This window comes from Lonchura striata, chromosome 3 (assembly GCF_046129695.1).
Source record: "Lonchura striata isolate bLonStr1 chromosome 3, bLonStr1.mat, whole genome shotgun sequence".
Lineage (NCBI taxonomy): Eukaryota > Metazoa > Chordata > Aves > Passeriformes > Estrildidae > Lonchura > Lonchura striata.
Genome location: NC_134605.1, coordinates 34,967,993 through 34,987,813, shown reverse-complemented (window position 1 = coordinate 34,987,813; position 19,821 = coordinate 34,967,993). Strand labels below are relative to the sequence as shown.

The window sequence follows — 19,821 nt, the reverse complement described above, 5'->3', positions numbered from 1 at the left end:
GCTGGTGAGAAACCGGCCCTTTGCCTTGAGGAGGGACAGTCTAATAGTACAGCTGTGGAACCCACAGATGTTACAACTGTCCAGGTTCCAGCTGAACCACAAAGGCAGTCACGGTCAGCAGCAGTGGCCCCGGTAGAAACAAGGAAGTCTAAGGTGAAAGCAGAGCACCCTGCAGATAGGGACAGGAATGGAGGAACCTCACAACCCACAGGGGACCCAGAGATTGCTATCATCACCGAGTCCCTGACATACGAAAGTCTTCGTAATCTACATAAAGACATTGTGCGACGAGGGCGTGAGGCTTATGCTACCTGGCTACTCTGGGTTTGGGATCTTATGGGTACAGGCGTGCAGCTGGACGGTGGTGAGGCAAGGAACTTGGGACCCTTGACCCAGGACTCGGGTATAAATCAGGTTTTTGTAAGGGAACCAGGGTCCCTTTCTCTCTGGGAGCGGCTCTTAATGAGTGTCAGGGAGAGGTTTGTCCACAGAGAGAGAATGCAAGAGCACCATCATAGAATGCGCTGGAAGACCCTCGAGGAAGTGATCCAACAGCTGAGGGAAGTGGCAGTATTGGAGATACTCTTTGGTAGGGATGGACGACACAATAATGACCCCGACAAGGTCAGGTGTACGGGACAAATGCTGTGGAATCTGGCAAATCTTGGGCCATCTCAATACACCACCTTCATTGCAACAATCAATGCTGACGCCCACCGGGAGACAATAGGTTCTGTTGCCAACAAACTTAGGAATTATGAGAGTATGATTAATGGCCCAATGCAGGCTCATATCTCAGCTGTGATTAAGGAGTTTAAAGAAGAGATGAGGGACGCGATAAGGAAGGTTAATACAGCACCCATGAGAGTCACAGGCCCCAGTATCAGCGCCCAACAATCCCCAGCTAGAGTGAGAGGGTACACCCCAAGGGCTAATCTGTGGTTCTTCCTGAGTGACCATGGGGAAGACATGGGGAGGTGGGATGGGAAACCCACTTCTGTCCTGGCAGCACGGGTCCGTCAACTTAAGGAGGGAAACTCTAACCGGGGGAGTTCCACCAAAGTGAAGGTAGCCTCAACCTCCCGTGACCAAGCTTGTGGGTACGATCTGTCAGACCCCCTTGAAGGGACCTCTAGTATGTATGCCCAGGAAAGGAATGATAACCAGTGTTAGAGGGGCCCTGTCTCTAGCCAGGGAGAGGCACGGGAAAACCGGATCTTCTGGACAGTGTGGATCCGATGGCCTGGCACATCAGAGCCACAAAAATATGATGCTTTAGTTGATACTGGTGCACAGTGTACTCTGATACCATCGGGACATGTGGGGGCAGAGCCTGTCTCCATTGCTGGTGTGACAGGGGGATCACAACAATTGACTCTGGTGGAAGCCGAGGTGAGCCTGACTGGGAAGGAGTGGAAGAAACATCCTATAGTGACTGGCCCAGATGCTCCGTGTATCCTAGGCATAGACTTCCTCCGGAACGGATATTACAAAGACCCAAAGGGACTCAGGTGGGCTTTTGGAATAGCCGCTGTAGAGGCAGAAGACATTAAGCAATTGAGCACCTTGCCTGGACTGTCAGAAAACCCCTCTGCAGTAGGACTCCTAAGGGTGGAAGAACAACACGTGCCAATTGCGACCTCGACAGCGCACCGCCGGCAGTATCGGACGGATCGAGATGCCGTGATCCCCATCCACAAAATGATTCGGGAGCTGGAGAGCCAAGGGGTGGTCAGCAAAACCCACTCACCCTTCAACAGCCCCATCTGGCCTGTGCGCAAATCTGACAAAGAATGGAGATTGACTGTGGACTATCGTGGCTTAAATGAAGTGACTCCACCGCTGAGCGCTGCTGTGCCGGACATGCTGGAACTCCAGTACGAGCTGGAGTCCAAGGCAGCAAAGTGGTATGCCACCATTGATATTGCTAATGCGTTTTTCTCCATTCCTCTGGCAGCAGAATGCAGGCCTCAGTTTGCTTTCACCTGGAGGGGCGTGCAGTACACCTGGAACCGACTGCCCCAGGGGTGGAAACACAGCCCCACCATCTGCCATGGACTGATCCAGGCTGCACTAGAAAAGGGTGAGGCTCCAGAACACCTGCAATACCTTGATGACATCATTGTGTGGGGGAGCACAGCAGCAGAAGTGTTTGAGAAAGGTGAGAGGATCATCCAGATACTACTAGAAGCTGGCTTTGCCATCAAGAAGAGCAAAGTCAAGGGACCTGCCCGAGAAATCCAGTTCCTGGGAGTGAAATGGCAAGATGGACGGCGCCAGATTCCCACTGAGGTCATCAACAAGATCACAGCTATGTCCCCACCAACCAGCAAAAAGGAAACACAAGCTTTCCTGGGTGCCATAGGTTTCTGGAGAATGCACATTCCTGAGTATAGCCAGATTGTGAGCCCTCTTTATCTGGTTACCTGAAAGAAGAATGATTTCCACTGGGGCCCTGAGCAGCAACAAGCCTTCACCCAGATCAAGCAGGAGATCGCTCATGCTGTAGCCCTTGGCCCAGTCAGAACGGGACCAGAGGTCAGGAATGTGCTCTACTCTGCAGCCGGGAACCATGGGTTGTCCTGGAGCCTTTGGCAGAAAGTGCCTGGGGAGACTCGAGGCCGACCACTGGGATTCTGGAGCCGAAGTTACAGAGGGTCTGAAGCCAACTACACTCCCACAGAGAAGGAAATCTTGGCTGCCTTTGAAGGAGTTCAAGCCGCCTCGGAGGTAATTGGCACAGAAACACAACTCCTCCTGGCACCCCGACTACCGGTGCTGGGCTGGATGTTTAAAGGAAAGGTTCCCTCTACCCACCATGCCACTGACACCACATGGAGCAAATGGATTGCCCTCATCACTCAACGCGCCCGTATTGGAAACCTGAATCGCCCTGGGATTTTGGAGATAATTACAAACTGGCCAGAAGGTGAAAACTTTGGTCTCACTGATGATGAGGAGCAGGTACAAGTGGCAAGGGCTGAAGAAGCTCCACCATACAACCGACTACCAGCAGAGGAGACCTGCTACGCTTTTTTCACTGACGGTTCCTGTCACATTGTAGGGATGAACCGGAAGTGGAAAGCAGCCGTATGGAGCCCCACGCGCCAAGTTGCACAAGCTACCGAAGGAGAAGGTGGATCGAGCCAACTCGCTGAACTCAAGGCCGTTCAGCTGGCTCTGGACATTGCTGAAAGAGAGAAGTGGCCAAAGCTCTACCTTTATACTGATTCGTGGATGGTAGCCAATGCTCTGTGAGGCTGGCTGGGAAGGTGGAGGAAGGCCAACTGGCAACGTAGAGGAAAGCCAATCTGGGCTGCTGATATATGGAAAGACATTGCCTCTCGGGTGGAGAAGCTAACGGTGAGAGTCCGTCATGTAGATGCCCATGTCCCCAAAAGTCGGGCTAATGAGAAGCACCGAAACAACGAGCAGGTAGATCAGGCAGCAAAAATAGAGGTGTCAAAGATAGACTTAGATTGGCACCATAAGGGGGAGTTGTTCCTGGCTCGATGGGCTCATGATGCCTCAGGTCATCAGGGCAGAGATGCCACCTACAAGTGGGCACGAGACCGAGGGGTGGATCTAACCATGGACAGTGTTTCCCAGGTTATCCATGACTGTGAGACGTGTGCTGCCATCAAACAGGCCAAGAGAGTGAAGCCCCTCTGGTATGGTGGGCGGTGGTCCAAGTACAAGTATGGGGAGGCCTGGCAGATTGACTACATCACACTGCCCCAGACACGCCAAGGCAAGCGCTACGTGTTGACCATGGTAGAAGCCACCACTGGATGGCTGGAGACTTTCCCTGTACCCCATGCCACTGCCCGGAACACCATCTTAGGCTTGGAAAAGCAAGTCCTGTGGAGACACGGCACCCCTGAGAGAATTGAGTCTGACAACGGCACCCATTTCAAGAACAGCCTTATCAACACCTGGGCCAGAGAACATGGTATCGAACGGATATATCATATTCCCTATCATGCTCCAGCTGCTGGCAAAGTTGAACGGTGCAACGGACTCCTTAAGACGACCCTAAAGGCACTTGGTGGAGGAATATTTAGAAACTGGGAAATTAACCTGGCAAAAGCAACCTGGATGGTCAACACCCGAGGGTCTGTCAATCGAGCTGGCCCTGCTCAGTCAGAACCCTTATACACAGTAGATGGAGATAAGGTCCCTGTAGTACATATGAAAGGTATTTTAGGGAAAACTGTTTGGATTCATCCCACCTCAGGCAAAGACCAACCCATTCGTGGGATTGTCTTTGCTCAAGGACCTGGTTACACTTGGTGGGTAATGCAGAAAGATGGGGAGACCCGCTGTGTACCACAGGGAAACTTGGTCTTAAGAGAGAACTGGGTGTAAGATTTCATGGTGTGCAGATGGAAATAGAATAAGGGGTGGATAATGTCCTGGGTTGTAAGATAAGCTTGTATTCTATTTGCCATCTGTCGAAAGGTTGGGCAGGTTTTGTTATCTCTCTCAGAGACAATGGTTTGCCCCGTAGAGGCAATGGTTTGTTTATACACTATTGACTGACTCACTGCCGGGCTGGTAAATGTAACACCGTGAGGGGTCCCACCCAGAGGGGGAAGCCAAGCACTCTATTATTGTTTAAAGGGGTAGCTTTTTGGGGAGACGAGGCAGCTCTCTGGGCGGGACTCCGAGAGAAGCAGCTCGCTCTCTCTCTTCGCGGGATTCCCAGAGAAGCAGCTCTCTCTCTCTTCTTCGCGGGATCTCGCAGTGAAACAGCCGGGGAGGCGGCGACGGCGGAGCTCGGAGGCAACCCCGGCGCAGAGGAAGACCGGCCCCACTGCCACCAGATCTTCAGAGGAAAACTGTACCCTTCTAAAGATCACCACTGCAGCTGCAGTTCATCAGTCACTGCAAGAGGAGCAGCTATCATTGCCACCGGACTACTACCAGGTTGTGGACATTATCACTAGTTTTTGTTTGTACCAATTGCATTTGCCTTTTTAAATTGTTATCTAGTTTTCTCCTAGTAAAGAATTGTTACTCCCATTCCCATATCTTTGCCTGAGAGCCTTTTAATTTAAAGATCCTGGTAATTCAGAGGGAGGGGGGGGGGGGTTTGCCTTCTCCATTGCACAGGAGGCTTTGCCCTCTTTCACAGACTCCTGTCTTGTCGAACCAAGACAATGAGATCCAATGAAATTGTGGAGTTAAGTGCAGGTTTTCAGCCATACCAGTTTTATTAATACCGATGAGGGCTGCATAATTGAATGCCCATCATACCAGGCTATAATGTAAGCCTTGGAGGACTATTTCTGTTTTCCATTTGCTACCAGAATTAGAAGAGGAATGCCAGGATTCTTTTGGATCAGGCTGTAGCAATCTGTGTGATAATGGAAACAACAGAGACCTGACACATCAACAGGACGTTGAGAATGAGGGACCAGAGGTTTTACACCTAACTCAGAGATGGGTCTTTCTAAGATCTTAGACAACACTTGCAAATCTACAGCCCAGATTTTATATCTAGAGACTTGCTTCTATTTGCAATACATTCTGAGATATGTGAAGCTACATGGTGTAAGGTCTATGGATAGCATGAAATATCTCAATGCCATTAATTATCAAAATATAAGGTGAAAATTGTTGGTAGACTGCATTCAGAAACAGAGGCATGAAGAAAGTAATGGGAAAACAGAAAGAAATGAAGAAAATAGTTGGGGATAAAAAAAATTCCATGTGTTTTGGAGGGGTCGTCATAAGTCTTGCAGACTCATTTTCCAGATTTCAGCTATCTTCAAAGAGAAACTGTTCATCTTGGAAGCACATTTTTTTGATTCAAAGTATTCATATTCACTAATTTTTTACTAAAACATGTCTTTGAGTGTCTAGTAAGTGCAATTTCTCTTTGTTCTAAGTAAGCTTATATTTCAAGACATCCTTAGATATTAAAGAAATGAGTGATATTAACTCCAATTGTAAATATTAAGGATCTAATTCCTTTCATTTTTTATAAATGTTTTTCCAGCATCACCAATGCTACTTACAACAGTGCTTAATGTCACCATCATAGCAGAAAAATACCTGTTATTTATTCCTAGCTTCAAAAATTTTCCTTAATATGTCAAATACTTTCTTCTGTGAATAAGTGTATTTTTTGCTTTGTAGTATTGTTTTGCAAGTGGGTATAATTTGTGGAAATATTATTAAAATATTAGAAGGTAATTTTTTGAATCCTTATCAAAACTGGACACCTTAATTCAAGCCTTTGTCTACTTCAGTAAAATAAAAGCATTTGTATTAAACTTTAAGGGTTAAAGATGACATGATTAATGACATTTAGAAAAAGTCAGTTAATAGTTTTGCTTTTGGAAATGAGACTTGTGAATCCTTACTTTTACCCTGGATGGAAGATTAATGAAATTAAATGGATAAAAGCCAGAAAAGGAAATAAACTACCTACTATGTCTGTAGGTTAAAAAGACTCTTTATAGAGTCACTTAATTCAGAAAGAAAACTTTGTGGTTCAGAAAGTGTGTCAAAAATTACTTAAAATTGCTTTAATGTGGTAGTGGTATCATGACCTATCATAAAAACCCTCTAAGAAATCTCTGGTTTTTCACTGAGCTCCAAACCCAAGGAAGCATGTAATTATTAATATAATTTTCTTGCTGTTGGCAACATTATTACTGTATTATCCTCCAAATAAAAGGAAATTGTTGCACAGCTTCTGGCCAATTGCTTAACTTAGCAGAAGAGTGTACCTACCTAGGACCAGCCTCCTAGCTTGTACCTAATGAGGCACATACGCAATGAAATGGGCTTGCTGGCTTAACAAAATTTACTCTGAATCTGGTGTTCAAATTTGCAGACAGGGTACAGGTAGATTTTCTTGTGCTTCTTCAAGATCAAAGCCTGAGAAATGAGCTCAGAGAACATAAAAAGGGAAAGGAACAAAAAAAAAAATAAAATCAGATACAGATGCTTTAATGGAGCAGACACTAAAATCTTCTGCTTGTGAACAGTCTAAAAGTAGTTGTGTAAGAAAGGAAATGCTCCTCTGCCTCTGCACATGACTGAAGTACAATAGCCTGCTTTGGCAGTGGCAAAAGCATTTCTTTCCATTGCATGAAATAACCTTATAATTATAACCTAATATACAATATATCTGTACCCTCTGCAAATGATTCTAGTATTAATTGAAGGTATCCATAGCAAGTAATTCTTATTCAAGTATTTTTTTTTTTTCAGGCAGACTGTGGAGCAAAAGGATTATGCAGAACACACTTTCAGATGAAATCTTAGTGTGATCCTTTCATTTTAGGTATGGTGAGGACCTGTCTATTGCTAATCTTGAGACAAGAAGAACAGCAAAAGAGAAATTATTAGGCTACTCAATGTTATGTCTGTCTAGGTCCTATAAGACAATTAAGTAATGTCAAGTTCTCATTAGCTCTGAGTTTTATTTTGGGGAAATATTCTAAAGCATTACTTAATAATTCTTGTTGGACCCCATATCTCACCTAAAAAACAATAAATAAAGGAATCTGAAGAACTTTAAATAGTTGTCATGACCAAAAACAATCATTGTGTTTTTTCTATTCTTAGCATTTGTATTATTTTGGTGACTAAGAATATTTGAAATTTGCAATTATATTGGTTTATGATTTAGATTAGCCCTTGTCTAGTCAAAAATATCACTTCATTGGTTCTAAAACTGAACTTGTATCAATATTGTATAACCACCTTGCAGCACTTTAATCAATGTAGTCTTAGAACTGCTTTGAAATTTGTCTTCTGAAAGAGGTTTTTCTGCTTTTCTGTTTAATTTATTTAATATCTCTTTAGAGTATCTTCTCCTACGCTCATAAAAATCAGGGCAATATTGTATCATCATAAACTCTTACCTTGCAATCATTTGCTGATCAATAAATTAAACTCTTATTTAATTTAACAAATTGTCAAACAGTTTAAGTGTTTCTAAGTATACACAGCCTGGACTTCTATGAATAGATTGAAATTTAGCAGATCAGGCAGATTCTAACCTTGTGGTTTTCAACAAAATGTGGATGCATCAAATTGCTGAATGGAGAAGATATTCACAGCATGTGAATCTGCAAAAATAGTGTGCAGGATGAAATGTTTATTCATCTACATTTTATGCCCAAAGGTTACAGTGGCATTTCACGTCCGTACCGTCCTTAGTATGACAAAATTTGCTCATTGCAGATTTAATATTTCAGTCAAACCATCTTGTTTTGCAGAACTTTGGGACAGTTTACCAAATAATCACCTCAAGCTTTCTCTTGGTTCAGTGAAAAAAACGCTGTTGTTTTCTCATTCCCTTGTCAAAGGGATTTCTTTATGTAATTGATTTCAATGCCATTCCTTTTTATCCATCCAGTTAATTTTTAAACTTATTCATCTGATAGACATGACTGTAGGGGGCTAGATGCTTCCAGCTGAATTACCCTCTTCAGGGTAGAAATGATGGATGAATTCTATGTCTACTCTGTCTGTAGTAGCTGATCTTCCTGCAAATTCATTTTGTTTCACATTCTGTTTTTCACTGCAAAATTTATTCCCTTCAAGTGTGAATAACCAATCCTAGTTTTATGAAATACAACTTTTCTCTTTCCCCTCTCTTGATCCTTGAAAACATACTTATAGATATGTGTTTTAAGAGCACATGTATCATTATAATTTTGGAGGTCTTCAGTGGGAATTAATAATTTTCTAATTAGATGTCTGGAAGAACCACATAAAAATAAAATACGTTTATTTTAATGTTTATTTTCTCATTTGGGAAAAATCCTTAAAATTATTACTAAGTGCTTGAATTTAACAAGAAAATTTCATCCAATCATCTAGATAGTAAACCAATTAACTTGTAAAGGACTGTGCAAAAATGAACTGCAAAACTGAGGGACTTTTTCTAAGAAGACTGTTTTGCATTTTTGCTAGTGAAGGTTTTGTAATTATTCAGTCTGCAATTAAAATTTGCATTAATATAAGAAACTTACCAACTTGGTCAACCCCAAACTACCCAACTGGCCTCATCAAGGGATAATGAAATCAGTTTTCTATGTGTTGATAGAAAGACTTTATTATTTGCATGATTATATAAAAAAAAGTTTGATTCTTTAACCTGGTTTCAGCTGTAGATAAAGATGTTGAAGGAATAACATTTACAATGCTCTTTTCTAGTTTTACATTATGCGTAAAGGTCAATGGAAACTGTCACATTGTCACTGTCCTCTCTGCCATTAGCAGCATTATCATTTTTGTCATAATCCAGTAGTTCTAGACAAATAGTTGAGTTAAAATCCCATTATAACCAGCAGTTTGCAGGCTTACTCTGACAAGAAATCTTTGCTTCCAGCACTTACACAATACTGTGTTGTGATATCATGGCTTAGAGGGTGCTGGAAAAACAAGACAGAAACCATTTGAAAATATGTTCTCCTAGAAAGATCAACTTCTCTTGTCATTTGGGCCCCTGCCAAGATTGTCAAGTCAGCACTTTCCAGAGAGCTTTTCAGGACATTGAAGTTAAGCACACCCAAACGCTTCTGAATCAGAGAGTGGGTGAAACAAAGCAAAGGGAGGGATTAATGCAATGAGCCAGTTCTTGCAAGAACAGGTATTTGCACAATTAATATTTATAATTTTTCACATATTATCTACATATTAATGTATGTAAATTAACAATATATTGTAGATTTTTCATCAGAATTTGCTTGTAGTCTATTTATTTTCTGTGGAAGAGTGCCATTACAGTTCTACAAGCTTTAATTGCAACACACACAAATATTGACAGGCAGACATTTATCAAGTGTATAGAATACACTTCAGGGTATCCTGAGGGAGTTGCTTACTTAGGCATAGAGATCAGATGATACCTTTCTGGTCTAATTTCCTCCTTTTCTGTGATCTACTCTTGCAGTTATCTGAATTTTGTGATTTTTGCAGAATTTTCTGGATTTATCTTAGTGCAAATATTTTTAATTTATATTTTTAGTTAGGACATAATAGAATAGCCTTAATTAATTGAGGTACTTATATATACTTGTTTCCTTGCTGGGTTTCTTTGATGGCAATGTCAGAGACTAGCAAGACACAGTGGGAATAGTCCAGAAATGACAGAAGTAGCAGAAGCAGCAGAAAAATAAGTATGTAAACTCTGATGGAAATGATGAAGAGGGAAGGTTATTGATTGGCTGGAAAATGATGTTCTTTCTGAGTTATAGTTTAAACATTATTTCCAGAGTGGCTGAAAGATAGTGAGAGTAAGTGATAACCAATGGACAGTCACAACATCTTCTGAGGAGGTTGGTGGAACAAGAGAATGGGATTTTGTTCTTGACTGTTCTGGACTGAAAGCCAATAAGGCTTCAGGCACTCGTCTGGCAGCTTAGCCCTGCCAGTGCCCTTTAACAGCTTAAAAGTTCTGTGAAGGATGACCTTACTGTGTATTTTAACTGATGCTGTGCCAATTTTCCTGCAGAGTTATTTTTTGCCTATTCTTATAATATTAATAATGCATAGTTCCATGACAGCAAACATTATACTGAGAATAAGAGGGGTTACCTGGCCTTTCAAATTACAGTGTCTATAGTAACTATAATAAAAAGCTGTCAGCCAAAGGACTAGTGCTTCAAAGTTGGACCAATAGAGAAAATTAGGCAGTACAGTAGAAGGGAAAAAAAGGATTTTTAAAATAAATAAAGTAATTTTAATGGTGTTTTTCCATAAAAATTACAGATGGTCAAACTAGCCAGGGAAGATTGTAGAAAGATGAAAGAGTAGGAGCTGCATCAACCTGAAGTTCTCTGAGCTCAAAGCATGTGTGCATTCTGCAATGTTCTCCTTATGTGTTAAAGCAAGATGAACTCAGCATGCCTGGCTTACCCCTGGAAGCAGAAGTGTGAACCACAGTGCCCAGAAATGTCTGTCAACAAAGGCTTTAGAGTTCACCTCACTGTTGAAAGCTCTTAGGGTCCTTGTTGATAGCAAATATCCTAAACTTGTACAGTCTCCAAGCATCTCATTTTGGGGAGTAATACGTGCTCCTTAAACACCTCTGTGCAATGGGTCAGAGCAGACCTGGCCTCTCCACTAGCCAGTCCCCATGTATATTTGGTACAGAAATTCAGAGTGAGTTGGCTGATAGGACCATGTGTCTCAAAGAAATATTAATCTGGAATTTCCCACCAGTGCAGCATAATGGCTGTCTGAAACACAGCCTTGCAGGAGACCAGTATCAGTGAGCCTGCTGAAGGCTTGCTAGCAGTCAGAAGCTGACTGTGGCATTGTTTAAAGTTGTTCCTTTTAGTTCATTTTGGCTTATAGTTTCAGAAATGCATTCATGCATATGCAGCATAGGAGCTGCTACTGAGAGCAACAGACCCCAGATCTGAGATGGATACACAGCTCTCTTTCTGTATGCCCCATTCACTACTTGTCACTGTACTTTCTTTCAGTTCCTTAGCATCAAGTGCCTGGGATTTCCCACTCTAGCAGGAGTAAATAATGTCTCCAGTTTGCTAAGTGCCTGTGAGAAATTCAGGATGAAATTTTCCTTTTTACTATAGTCCTGTGGCTTGTGGCTGTGCAGCAATGCTAAGGGCTTGAGGAGAGGCAAATCAACAGGCACAGGATAAAGTAATATTTGCTATGTGCTGTCAGTCATGTACTCTCTATGAGCTAGTACCTCTCAGGAAAGAGGGATACTGTTGTTTTTTGTATTCTTATGTAAATATTGGTGCAATTAAAATATTTATGCAGACAGCATAATGTAAAGCCCACCATAGAGACCACTGGAGTAAATATCTCTTAAATAGGATCCACTGAGTTTATTCTTCTCTTTCACAAGAACAAGAAAGTGCCAAAAAGATGTTTATGTCAGTAAAAGATTTTGTAATAAAGCTGACAAGGAGGCTGATGATTCTCTTTCAAAAAAAAATTATGTTCCATTGATAATGGTCTTATGTGATTTATGAAAAGATTCATCATAATGCCGTGAAAAACACACCAGAATTTGTGAGTGTTAGGTCATGTGATTAAAGGATAATCATGGAAAATTCAAAGACTCCATGAGAATTAACACCTCTGATAGAAAAAGCTAGTAGCCTAATCAATGGAAATAGGACACTCCCAAATGCAGCATTGGCATTAGTTCTGTATGCACAGTGTTTCCTTTTGGGACAAGAAGAAAGTGAAGTAGGAACTTTGGAACTGGATTTCAAAAGGTAGCATATTCATCCTCTAGAATACAGCATTACATATCAACAACTGAAAAGAAAAAATGGAAATAGTTGTCCTAATTTCTAGGTTAGTAAGACATTGGCTTTGTGGAATCCTGAGAAATTGCAGGTGCACATTTATCAGATTTCCAGTTTTTGGTTTTGTATACATGCTTTAAGGAGTGGTGTTGCCTTCTTGATTGGTGCTGGAGTAAGCTGGTATAAACAAATTTTCTCAGAGTTTTTCTCTGCACATGTTTATAGCACTGATCCAAAAGATTTTCTGAATATTCTGTAAGTCCACAGTGCTTACCATATCTCCCTGCATAATAGGTTTTGAAGTTCACGTTTCCAAGAGCTCACATCTGTCACATTGCACACTGAGCCTTTTTTTCGCATCTCCTGCATGACCAAAGTAAAGAATTTTAATTGCTTTCTGCACATTTGAGTCTGACAACCAAGTATCAGCATCACAAGTGTGATATCTGCAACCACCAGATAGCAAAATCTTTGAACATTTAATTTTATTGCCTGACCATTTGGGAATATTAAGAACTCTCCTGAATAAAGAAATTATTGTACACTAAAAGCAACAGATAAAGGGCAAATGTTTAAATGATTTCTTAATTAAATCCAAACAATCCAATCCTTCTGAATGTTATGAGGAAAGCACTTTCCAATGTAGATGGGCTTTTGATACATACTGTGGCATGTTTAACTCAAAGCAATAATGTATGGGGTTTTTTCAGAATGATCATTTTTATAAAAAGAGTACACATAAAAAAAGGTGACTTGCCCCGGTTTGGAGGGAAAATGAAGACACACAGGCTTGCTGGCATAACACACAAACCAGCACATTTTTATATCATTAGGACTGGGTAGCTTTTATACACCTGTATAAGGGAGAGGAAGGAAAGGCAGGAAGGAACACATGGGGATAGGTCGAGCAAAGGTAAAAGGTGAACCAGTACATCAAACAACAGGGACATAATGTAACTCCAAGATTCAGCACCAAACAAAATCTCTTTCCTAGAACTGATCTCTTTCTGCATGCCATTATATGATGTTTTTTATTTTGGATAGAGAGTATATATGCTTATTGGTGCTTTAAAAATTATGAAGAGCAGTAACTAACACTGAAAAGAGATTCGGCTTTGATTCCAGATTCATGTTGCATTTGCCTGCATGAAGAATACTTAAAAACTGAATCAAGGCAGCTGTGAGTTCTTTTAGCATAAAACATGTGAATGCTAATGGTTAAGGACGAAGGAGACTATGGTTTTGGGTCTTTCCAAGTGCAGGGAAGGCCTTCAACCTTTAAAATTTAGCTGAAACCCAAAGATTTGAGATGAAGTTCTGGCCTTAAGAGAAATCAGTACATTTTTTCCTGTTTACTTTGGAGTGGCTTAGAATTTTATTCTCCTGGGAACTTAATGCATGGACTTCAATGTATGAAACAAGCAGATGTTTCCTGCTATGAAAAAGTAAAATAAAATGAAAGTGATTACAGAACTAAACATGACCAGCAGACACTGCAAAAATGATTAGTGAGACGTGTGTTATTGATGCGTAGAGAAGGGAAAGATTTTTATATTTTTGATCTTATGCTGGTTATTGCTGTGTAAATAGAAAGGGTGAATGAAGAACTACCCGCCTCCATATCCCAACACCATTATTTTGTACTCTGTTCCTTTGAAAAAACAGTATATGATACTGTTCCCATGATCCTTCCATTTATTGAAATGGTATCTTTGCATAATGTCTTTCAATGTCACAGATTTTTGTGAGCATCTAACAAACATATGAATTGACGATAATTAGACAAATCTGTGACTTTTGGAATGCCACAGACATTATGTCCTTAGTGGGGAGTAGTTCTGAATAGAGGAGAAAAAATAAAGATATCTCAGTGTATTTATGTTGAATATGTGATGATATACTTGTAAAAAAGATTTCCATTCTCAAAATTGATTTACTTAACATGGGTTAAGTAGGTTGACCAGAAAGGGTTGATTCTGTGTTTTCTGCTTTGCCATTTCTTTGTTTTCACTGCAGTTCCAGAAGAGTTGTTTGATTCTGGTGACCAGTCTGCAATTTTTTTTTCAGCCAGAGCAAGCAAACTGCCTTTCAGTAAAAATTCAAATTGATCCTCTATGGGTTCATAAGGGCTGTACATCTTTGGGGTGTGGTGAAGGATACTGGAGGGCACTGAAATTGCACTTCTGAGCCAGCATTCTGGGGTTTTTTTCTCTGAGGATATTAGTGCCCAGAAAATGCTGAAATTATGCATAACGGGAGGAAGAAAGAAAGCATCCTCAAATAGATGTATTTCACAGAGATACTCAAATTCACATGTCTTATGACCCTTATTCCAGTGGAAATTGTTGTCAAGAAGAAAATTTACAATTTGGGGCAAACAGAGCTTGCTGCACAACAGGGGTTGTCTTATTTCCGGTTTTATAGAAACTCTGTAAATTACTGTGGCATGATGAATGTCCAAGTCCTGAACTTTTATCTACATGATTTTCAGTATTACTTTTCCCCCCACTGTGTTCTGTTATCCTACTGGATAACAGGATTAGGAGTGCCCAATAGTGTCCCACCAATTCCTGAAAATCTGCTCAAGGGGTGAGGCAGGTGTTGAAGAAACATGACTGATCACAGTATCTGAAAGTAACATAGTTAATGGTTTAGCAAGGGATCTTTCGAATGTGGTATTGCAGCAGCTCCCCATAACTGAAAATGCAACAATGCTAAAATGTAGTGGCATTCCTCTCTAACAGACCTAAAATGTCCTCTAGCAGACTAAGTGAGGCAGAGGCAGCTGTCTCTATTTCTTTTTCCATTCTGCCCCCTCTGGATGCCTGCTTGGAAGGGCATGTTCCTGCTGAGATGCCTGATTCTTAGCTATGTTGACATAGAGGCCTGTAAACAAGAATTTTAAATTGTAGTGAAAATCGACTTAATCTGCAACCTTTCTATCAGGTCAGAGTGGTACTGTCTTTGTAAATAAATCAGCATCACAGTCTGACATTTGTCCTCATGTAAGTGACTGCCTGCATTGGCTGCCATCAGCTCTTTGCAAGCTCTTTTCAAATATTGTGGAAAGAAATAGGTACTTTTAGGATAAGATTAATCTGGCTTATTTTGGACATCCTTTTCAAGATGAAACAGAATCCAAAAGTGCTTGTTTCACTCCCGTGATTATAAGAGAAGGTGAGGTCACTACTTTATAAATTAGTTTCTCTGTCTCAGCAGATGTGTTCCACCCAGTACTAGGTTTATGCTGACTGACAACATAAAGACCAATGAGATTCTGTTTGGAAAGACTGGATTAGAAGTTTTCTTTATGACTTTTTAGGATTGATAAAAATGATTAGAAGAAATACTTGGATTTCCATTTCTCTCTTGTTCAGACCTCCACCATTTATTCTCATGAAGAAACCTGTTATTTTGCCTTCCCAATATCCTTGGACTCAGTGGAGAGTGGTACTGGATGCTAGTAACAAAAGCAGAAGAGAAAATAATACTTTACAAACATGGAGTGGCACAACATGGAGTTGCAAAAAATAAATACAGGGGAGCATTTCTCATTTATGCCAGCATCTTTTGAGACACTCCCCATATTTTCTCCACACTTTCTTCAGATATTTGTACACAGTGATGAGATCCCCCCTGAGCCTTCCCTTCTACAGGCTGAACAGTCAGTTGCAGCTCTCAGCCTTTCCTCACAGGAGAGCTGCCCCAGACCCTTAATTATTTCAGTGGTCTTTCACTGAGCTCACCAGTGTGTTTACATCTCACTTGCACTGGGAAACACAGAATGCCTTGATATCCTGAAGCTTTACAATACTTATTCTGTCAATTTTGACTTCTAGGTAAACTAGTCAAGTTGTCTGACTTTTGTTAACAAGTTTTCGTCGTTTGCACTTAAGCCAGTGGTGCTAACTTTTAATATTTCTATTATTATTGTTTTTTATTATTTTATATGTTTTTTATATATATATATATATATATATATATATATATATATATATATATATATATATATATATATAAAATTTATATATATATATATATATAAAATTTATATATATATATATATATATATATATATATATATATATATATATATATATATAATTAATATATATTTATTATATGTTGTGAGGGCTTCATTGGGAGCACAGAGGGACTGACACAGAGCAAAACAGCCATAGCAGATATCCCAAGTGGCATAGTTCAAAGGATCTTCAGTGAGGAAACTGTATGCAACTGGTGCATTCAGTGCTTTACAAGGGTTGTCATAAGAATATTAGACATTTGTAAGTGCTCATATGAATATGCATAAGCTTGAAATGCAGAATATGCAGAGTAATACACCCCTATTAATCATGTCCAGTGGAACGACTTCTGGATGCTTTGCTGCTAAGGAAGTCCTCAGAACATCAGCCTAGATTGTAAAGCAAGTGTCATTTATTTGAACTTGGTGTGAAATGCTTGGAGAGATTTTAAGACAGGAAGGTAAGTGTGCATTAAAAGCCTGACTGTTTCGCTCTTTGTGATCACTTCAGACCTGCCAAATACAAAAAAAACCTTCCACTACCACTGGCTGTGGCATTTTGATGATGCCCATTTTGTCCATTAAATGAGGAGAGAGGTAGAAAAATAAAGCAAACTTGCAGTGTCTGCTGTGTCTGTGACCTCTGTCACTTTACTCATGGACTTCTGCTGACATTTCTAATAACTTTAGCACTTGAAAGAAGTGATCCTTCTTTGGGCACCCAGATTTGTTTAGGCAAATCCCCACATTTGACTTCCTTATTTTTCAGATTGGGCTTTCTGTCTTTTTCTATATACAAGGAACTGTGTATGTATGTATATATATATATATATATATATTCTGATATACTTGTGGAGCCAGTGCTGGTTTATGTCATCTACAACTTTTTAGCTCTCCTAATAATATATTATTGTAAAGAAGGGGGCAATGGCAGCATATATGTCGTAAATATTGTGTAAAAGTAATGTTATGTAAAAGAGCACTTCATAACCCTTGTTTAAAATACACTAACTTAGTAGTGTCTGTAGAGTATTATTACAGTACTATTAAAATGCCATGTGGACACCTCACCTAAAAGTCTATTTTCTTGATGTTTTAAACAGCTTGTTATTTATAAACAACTTTGGACACTGCCTGCTATTTCGGAAGCAACATTTATATGGTCATCAACAAAAAGATTGTGTCTGTTATTTGTTATTTAAGAGTGCCACATGAATAAAAATTATTTTGTTTTCTGTCTCTCAGATACTGCTTTTTGCCATTTGCCAAAAATTTATGCTAAAATGGTTTGCAGTCTTTTTGTATAAGCTTTTAGGTATCCTGAACTCCAGCACCTATCTGTTCTAATGACAAGTGACCTAAAAAGATTGTTACTATTTCTTCTGTTTTGGTACTTTTAATGATAATCATATTTCCTACTTAGAGGCAAGCCTAAAGTATACTGAATGTTTGGATCTGCTTCAGTTGGGTGAATGATCTATTGAAATCAGTTTAGACTACTACATTCAAAATTTCAGAAGGCAAACCCTGCCTCTTAGATCTTCCTAAAAATTGCTTATAATGAAGTAATGTCATTGCTTGTGCTTTATCAGCTGACTCAGGGAATAACAAACTTGATGTTTCAGTAGACATATATCTTGACCTATGAAATCATAATTAGATTTGGAGGTTATTGCTCTCTCCTGTACAGACTTGGCACATTCATCTTAAGCAAGGGAGATGAAAAAGAGGCAGAAGATAAAATGTTATGAACAAAACAGCCTGGCTGGGACATTTGGCTCGAACTAAGTACTGACATTGAAATGTTAATTACCTAATTGCTCCTGGGAATTACCTACCCCCACCCAAACTAGGACTGGGATGCAAAATAATCCAGTGGAATCATGGGAGGGGTTTTTGGGGATGAAAAACACCCCAAAATGAAAAAGAGGGGCACAGTGGAGGGGGCTGGATGAGTGTGCAGGTTGGGGAAAAGGGAAACCCATCCCTAGGCTATGTTTGACCTGTCACCATAACCTGCAGAGGACCAGACTGGACTGGGCTGTGGGAAGCAGGCACAAGGTAAACAGACACTCTTCCTGTGTTACCAGGAGGGAAGGAGAGGGATAGCTGCTGCTGGATATCGGCAACGACTCTGCACATCCCCCCACCCTTCGGCTACCAGTGTGCCAGGAGGAAAGGAGAGAGGATGGTCTGCTGATCGGGACTTCAGATACCAGACTGGACACCTCTTCACCTTCAGCTACCAGCGTGCCACGGAGACTCCAGGGTCAGACTCTGCAGCCTTCTCACCCTTCGGCTACTGGAAGAAGCTACAACACCCCCCTGCCGAGCTGACATTTTAATAAAGAGCTGAACACTAATAAAGGCATAGACCCTGTTCATTTCATAAAATGCAAAATATTTCTTAAACTTAAAAACATTTGTGCCTTTTATCTGATAGACTTCATATAGATTGGAACTGCAGACATATTTCATGGAAAACTGTGTCTTATGCAGTGATAGAACAGTTTTTCAGATTTCTTAGCAAATCATTAAATTAATGCAGTTTTTTCTGCCTTAGGAGATATGGTTTTAGTGCTTTGGTTGTATCTACATCCTTTTTGAGCAAAGCATTTTTTTCCATAGTGTTGTTAAGTCTAGCCTCAGAGAAGAGCATACTTCTGTTTGCAGAACAGCATAATACATTTTTCATCCTTCTTTAACATTTGCCATCTAGAATTAAAAAACTTAGGTTTTATTACCTGTTGGCAAAGTGGAGCTTGTTTTAAAACAGATAACAATGGCTACACAGGCCCTAAACAGGCCCTTTCATATGGTAGGAAGTACAACACTGGCTCACAACTCCAGATTTTTCTCCCCAGGGATGAATAGAGAGGAAAGACCACCTCCCTCAACTTGCTGGAAGTTCTCATCCCAGTCTAGGATGCAGCCAGCCTCCTGTGCTGCAAGGACACATTACTGGCACATGGTGGCACATGGCAGTTGTCTGCCAGGACCTTCAGGTCCTTTTCTGAAAAACTACTTTCAGGATAGATTAACTTTATAATGCCAAATTTGCTTGAAAACTGTGATTTAAACTCTGAAGCTGAGATCTGAAGGAGAGCTTAAATGTATCAATGATGAATGTCAGAGAACAAAGTCTCCAGTCACAGAGCACAGAGCTGCAGAATCTGGGATACCTAGCAGGGAGGTCTGCAGGGGCATACAGGAAGCTAAAAGTGTTTTAATACCATCAGCATGTATAGCTTGGATCTCATCCATATTAGATGTTTGAGCAGGAAGGTGGTTTCTCCATCTGACAGTGAAATACTGAGGATCAGAATATGTCTTAAATTCCATTCTCCATCTACTCAAATTCCTGCCAAGGAAGGCAGATGCCTCCAGCAATTTTCTGTAAAACTTGAGTGATGACCAATTTCTCCTTTTCTTTTCCTTTAGCAACATGTTAGGGCCCTTATTCAGTATTTTGAAGTATCAACATTAGATTTTCTGTTGTTCTTCTCAGGAGAGTCTCTGAAGTCAGGTTATCCTATG

General features: G+C 40.5%; 1 long non-coding RNA gene across 1 annotated transcript in view; it reads left to right on the top strand.

Annotated features, from left to right (window-relative positions):
• The window catches only part of LOC144245996 (uncharacterized), a 191,358-nt gene extending 172,707 nt beyond the window's left edge, over positions 1 to 18,651 (top strand). The window contains exon 2 of the long non-coding RNA XR_013339592.1: positions 18,375 to 18,651. This is a non-coding gene — a long non-coding RNA (uncharacterized LOC144245996). The remainder of the gene's footprint in view (positions 1 to 18,374) is intronic.
• Positions 18,652 to 19,821: the final 1,170 nt, after the last annotated feature.